The sequence below is a fragment of the Salmo salar genome, chromosome 10 (genome assembly GCF_965601325.2).
Source record: "Salmo salar chromosome 10, fSalSal1, whole genome shotgun sequence".
Taxonomy (NCBI): domain Eukaryota; kingdom Metazoa; phylum Chordata; class Actinopteri; order Salmoniformes; family Salmonidae; genus Salmo; species Salmo salar.
The window spans coordinates 119,531,501-119,537,500 of NC_138300.1; the positions used below are offsets into that span (position 1 = coordinate 119,531,501).

The 6,000-nt window shown below is 42.0% G+C and overlaps 1 protein-coding gene across 2 annotated transcripts in view; it reads right to left on the reverse strand.

Annotated features, from left to right (window-relative positions):
• Positions 1-6,000, reverse strand: part of LOC106561697 (cGMP-inhibited 3',5'-cyclic phosphodiesterase 3A) — a 224,941-nt gene that overhangs the window by 181,917 nt on the left and 37,024 nt on the right. The gene's annotated exons all lie outside the window — the stretch shown is intronic.

Consider the following 6,000-nt stretch of genomic DNA (forward strand, 5'->3'; position numbering starts at 1 on the left):
GACTACCTAGAAAAACCATGTGACCCTCATTTAGCCCACTGCAGTAAAAGCTTAAACCTCTAGATGCTGTTTTCCTTAGGTTTATTACTGGTGATGGTTCTAGAACTCACCATTATGTTCTTAGGTTTATTACTGGTGATGGTTCTAGAACTCACCATTGTGTTCTTAGGTTTATTACTGGTGATGGTTCTAGAACTCACCACTGTGCCCATAGGTTTATTACTGTTGATGGTTCTAAAACTCACCATTGTGTCCTTAGGTGTCACAACATCGACGGAAGGTGGCGCCCCTCCTCGCCCGGGCGGCGCTCGGCGGTCGTCGCCAGCCTACTAGCTGCCACCGATCCTCTGTTTATTTTCAGTTGGTCAGGTCTAGTTTAGGTTTGCACCTGTTTAGTATTAGTTCATTAGTGGGGGGGGTTATTTAGTCTTTCTGTGTAGGTTTGTTTTTGTGCCATGATTATTTTCGTCAGGTTGTACGTCTGGGGAACAGGTGTTTTTTCCCTCTGCCTGCGGGTTTTGTGGCAGTGTGTTTTGGGCTGCGTCCCGACGCTGTGTACGGGCTGTTTGTGGGTATTTGTTTTACTTTGCCCTGCCCTACCTGTTTTGGCAAGTGTGGATTATTTATTAAACGTGTGTTCACGGACTTGTGTCTCCTGCGCCTGACTTCAACCCTCCTGCTTCCTTGAGCATTCTGACATTAGGTTTATTACTGTTGATGGTTCTAGAACTCACCATTGTGTCCTTAGGTTTATTACTGTTGATGGTTCTAGAACTCACCATTGTGTCCTTAGGTTTATTACTGGTGATGGTTCTAGAACTCACCTCTTTGTATGTAAGGATTGAGCAGCATTTTCTTGTGTTTATCTACAAAGTACTCATGCAGAAACATCCTATGTAGCTATTATCATTCATTACATGTATACCTACAAATGACCAAACCCGGTCTCAGGCTTGGATAACACTGAAGGCCCTTTCGATCTCCACAGAGTTGGGTAAAGCTGATTCTAGTTTTTTTGCGGAACAAGTTACAGAGCTCTCTGAAATTAGATGTTCTGGTCCCCCTTGGTCAGATCAAAGTAATGATCCGAGACCTACTTATACAGCGCCTTGCAAAAGTATTCATCCCCCTTGGGATGAATACTTTTAAATAGATTTTTATTTCGATTTCATGTAATGGACATACACAAAATAGTCCAAATTGGTGAAGTGAAATGAAAAAAACGACTTGTTTCAAAAAATTCCCCAAAATAAAAACAGAAAAGTGGTGCGTGCATATGTATTCACCCCCTTTGCTGTAAAGCCCCTAAATAAGATCTGGTGCAACCAATTACCTTCAGAAGTCACATAATTAGTTAAATAAAGGCCACCTGTGTGCAATCTATTTGTCACATGATCTAAGTATATATATAACTGTTTTGAAAGGCCCCAGAGTCTGCAACACCATTAAGCAAGCGGCACCACCAAGCAAGCGGCACCATGAAGACCAAGGAGCTCTCCAAACAGGTCAGGGACAAAGTTGTGGAGAAGTACAGATCAGGGTTGGGTTATAAAAAAATATACGAAACTTTGAACATCCCACGGAGCACCATTAAATCCATTATTAAAAAATGGAAAGAATATGGCAAAACAAAAAAACTGCCAAGAGAGAGCCGCCCACCAAAACTCAGAGACCAGGCAAGGAGGGCATTAATCAGAGAGGCAACAAAGAGGCCAAAGATAACCCCGAAGGAGCTTGGCGTATCTGGTCATAGGACCAATTTAAGCCATACACTCCACAGAGCTTGGTTTTACGGAAGAGTGGCCAGAAAAAAGCCATTGTTTAAAGGAAAAAATAAGCAAACATGTTTAGTGTTTGCCAAAAGGCATGCGGGAGACTCCCCAAACATATGGAAGAAGGTACTCTGGTCAGATGAGACTAAAATGTAGCTTTTTGGCCATCAAAGAAACACTATGTCTGGTGCAAACCCAACACCTCTTATCACCCCGAGAATACCATCCCCACAGTGAAGCATGGTGGTGGCAGCATCATGCTGTGGGGATGCTTTTCATCGGCAAGGACTGGGAAACTGGTCAGAATTGAAGAAATGATGGACGGTGCTAAATACAGGGAAATCCTTTAGGGAAACCTGTTTCAGTCTTCCAGAGATTTTCCCAGAGAGACAATGACCCTAAGCATACTGCTAAAGCAACACCCAAGTGGTTTAAGGGGAAACATTTACATGTCTTGGTTATGGCCTAGCCAAAGCCCAGACCTCAATCCAATTGAGAATCTGTGGTATGACTTAAAGATTGCTGTACACCAGCGGAACCCATCCAACTTGAATGAGCTGGAGCAGTTTTGCCTTGAAGAATGGGCAAAAATCCCAGTGGCTAGATGTGTCAAGCTTATAGAGACATCCCCAAGATACTTACAGCTGTAATTGCTGAGAAAGGTGGTTCTACAAAGTATTGATTTTGGGGGGGTGAATAGTTATGCACGCTCAAGTTTCCAGTTTTTTTGTCTTATTTCTTGTTTGTTTCACAATAAAATATATTTTGCATCTACAAAGTGGTAGACATGTTGTGTAAATCAAATGATACAACCCCCCCAAAAAACTATTTTAATTCCAGGTTGTAAGGCAACAAAATAGGATAAATGCCAAGGGGGTGAATACTTTCGCACGCCACTGTATGTTGATAAATGTGTCTGTTTTGTTAATATGTTTATTAATTGTATTTATTGTATATGTTTGATGTATTCATACAGGGCTCATCCGTAAAAGAAGCCTTTGTTATGTACTGGAGGCGAAGTCAGGTGCAGGAGAGTATAGTTAACAGGCGCACATTTATTTTTCCAAAACGAGCTCAAAACACGGAACATAAATAAAAGTCAAGCGCATAAATCAAACACCACATAACATGAAACAATTACACACAAAGACATGATGGGAAATAGAGGGTTAAATACATGTAGCGTGATTGTGGGAATGTAAACCAGGTGTGCAGGGAACAAGACAAGACTAATGGACATATGAAAAATGGAGCGGCGATGGCTAGAAAGCCGGTGACGTCGACCGCCGAACGCCGCCTGAACAAGGAGAGGAGCAGACTTTGGCGGAAGTCGTGACAGCCTTTGCCTCAGTATGTCTTCCCTGTTAAAATAAAGGTTAAATATATATATATATATATATTTTTAGATCTACAACAATCCTTTAAGTGGACCATAAAAAATATGAAATACTTAGGATGCTTAATAAGTGACAACAAACAACTAATATATAAAGATAATTTGATGTAAAGACATCAAAACTATGAAATAACACATATGGAATCATGTAGTAACCAAAAAAGTGTTCAACAAATTAAAATATACGTTATATTTGAGATTCTTCCAATAGCCACCCTTTGCCTTGATGACAGCTAAGCACACTCTTGGCATTCTCTCAACCAGCGTCATCGGGTAGTCACCTGTCATGCATTTCAATTAACAGGTGTTCCTTCTTTAAAGCTAATTTGTGGAATTTCTTTCCTTCTTAATGTGTTTGAGCCAATCAATTGTGTTGTGACAAGGTAGGTGGGGTATACAGAAGATAGCCCTATCTGGTAAAAGACAAAGTCTTATGGCAAAAACATCTCAAATAAGTAAAGAGAAACGACAGTCCATCATTACTTTAAGACATAAAGGTCAGTCAATACGGAACATTTCAAGAACTTTGAAAGTTTCTTCAAGTGCAGTTGCAAAAACCAAGCACTATGATGAAACTGCCGCTCATGAGGACCGCCACAGAAATGGAAGACCCAGAGTTACCTCTGCTGCAGAGGATAAGTTCCTTAGAGTTACAAGCCTCGGAAATTGCAGCCAAAATAAATGCTTCACAGAGTTCAAGTTACAGACACATCTCAACATCAACTGTTCAGAGGAGACTGCGTGAATCAGGCCTTCATGGTCAAATTGCTGCAAAGAAACCTCTACTAAAGGACACCAATAAGAAGGAGAGCCTTGCTTGGACCAAGAAACATGAGCAATGGACATTAGACTGGTGGAAATCTGTCCTTTGGTCTGGAGTCTAAATTGGAGATTTTTGGTTCCAACCGCCGTGTCTTTGTGAGACGCGGTGTGGGTGAACGGATGATCTCTGCATGTGTAGTTCCCACCATAAAGCACAGAGGAGGAGGTGTTATGGTGTGGGGGTGCTTTACTGGTGACACTGTCTGTGATTTATTTAGAATTCAAGGCACACTTAACCAGCATGGCAACCACAGCATTCTGCAGTGATACTCCATCCCATCTGGTTTGGGCTTAGCGGGACTATCATTGGTTTTTCAACAGGATAATGATCCAACACCTCCAGGCTGTGTGAGGGCTATTTTACCAAGAAGGAGAGTGATGGAGTGTTGCATCAGATGACCTGACCTCCACAATCCCCCGACCTCAACCAAATTGAGATGGTTGGGATGAGTCGGACCGCAGAGTGAAGGAAAAGCAGCCAACAAGTGCTCAGCATATGTGGGAACTCCTTCAAGACTGTTGGAAAAGCATTCCAGGTGAAGCTGGTTGAGAGAATGCCAAGAGTGTACAAAGCTGTCATCAAGGCAAAGGGTGGCTATTTGAAGATTCTCAAATATAAAATATAATTTGATTTGTTTAACAAATGATTCCATATGTGTAATATCATAGTTTTGATGTCTTCACTATTATTCTACAATGTAGAAAATAGCAAAAATAAAGAGATACCCTGTAATGAGTAGGTGTTCTAAAACTTTTGACTGGTAGTGTGTATATATACTCTGGTGGACATTCCTGCAGTCAGCGTTCCAATTGCACGCACTCCCTCAAAACTTGAGACATCTGGGGCATTGTGTTGTGTGACAAAACTACACATTTTAAAGTAGCCTTTAGTACTTCCAGATCTATCTTGAAGCTCAAACTACAAACAGTATCCAAGGGTTATGGTATCGTAGTGTTAGGTCTAGATTCAATCAGATAGCAGACACCTGCATAACCAATGTTTTGGTGGTGTCGGAGGTGGAACTGCATTGGAGCGATCAAAATCCGTGAGCATCCGTCCCGCTCGCCTTAGCAGTTCAGAAGGAGAAAGTGTATGCTATATAGAAATAATGACGCTCAAATTGAAAAATCATTCAACTAATTAATGAGGAATTCTATCAGCCTAAGCAAGGTGTGGATTACCTCTCATTCCAGTGTTCGAACTTGTAAACAAGACCGCATGGGATTTCTCTTAATGCGAGTCTATGCAGCCAAGGGCAATATCTGCTTTAGGTATAATGGCAGGGAACCACTTGTTGATTTAACAGCTCTAAAGCAGTTCAACCTCTGACATCGTCAAAACAACCGCTATGCAGATGTTCGGCTGAAGCAGATCTGATGGAATAGAGCCCTTAGACTCCACTCGACCTTCTCCAGTTAGCTACCTATCTATGATCATGGTACAGTATGTTTGGCTTCCAAACATCCGTCTGATGGTACCAACGGAAAGCGTTCAGATAGAGCCCATTGGCTGTTGACTTGAATGGGAATAGCCATTCAATTAATACATGGTAATGTTAGGTTTAACCACCCTCCACAGGGCAATGCAGTCTGGGAAACATATAGATAGGGACTCATATTCTGTATGTGGGTATCAAACCCTCAACCTTTGCATTGCCAGCACCGCACTATTAGAACCACAACCACCTGTACAACACTGTAGTCTGGTATCAAGGAAAACAGTCTGTTAGAACCAGATCTTCACTGTCTCCTTATCTCAGTTCCCCAGGACCTGGCTTGACATAGTAGTGCAACACAAAGACACAGGGAAAAAGGCCTGTCCTGGATGAGAATATCCATTCTAGTCGTTCTATTCCTATGGTATGTTTAACCTCTACATACAGTACATCAATCTGGTACCCAGGGAAACAGATAATATAACTGACTGGTTTCCCCCCCCCCCCCCTATCTCAGCTCCACAGGACTCGGCTGGACGTTCAACACAGAGGCACCGGCTTGTCACAGACCTGT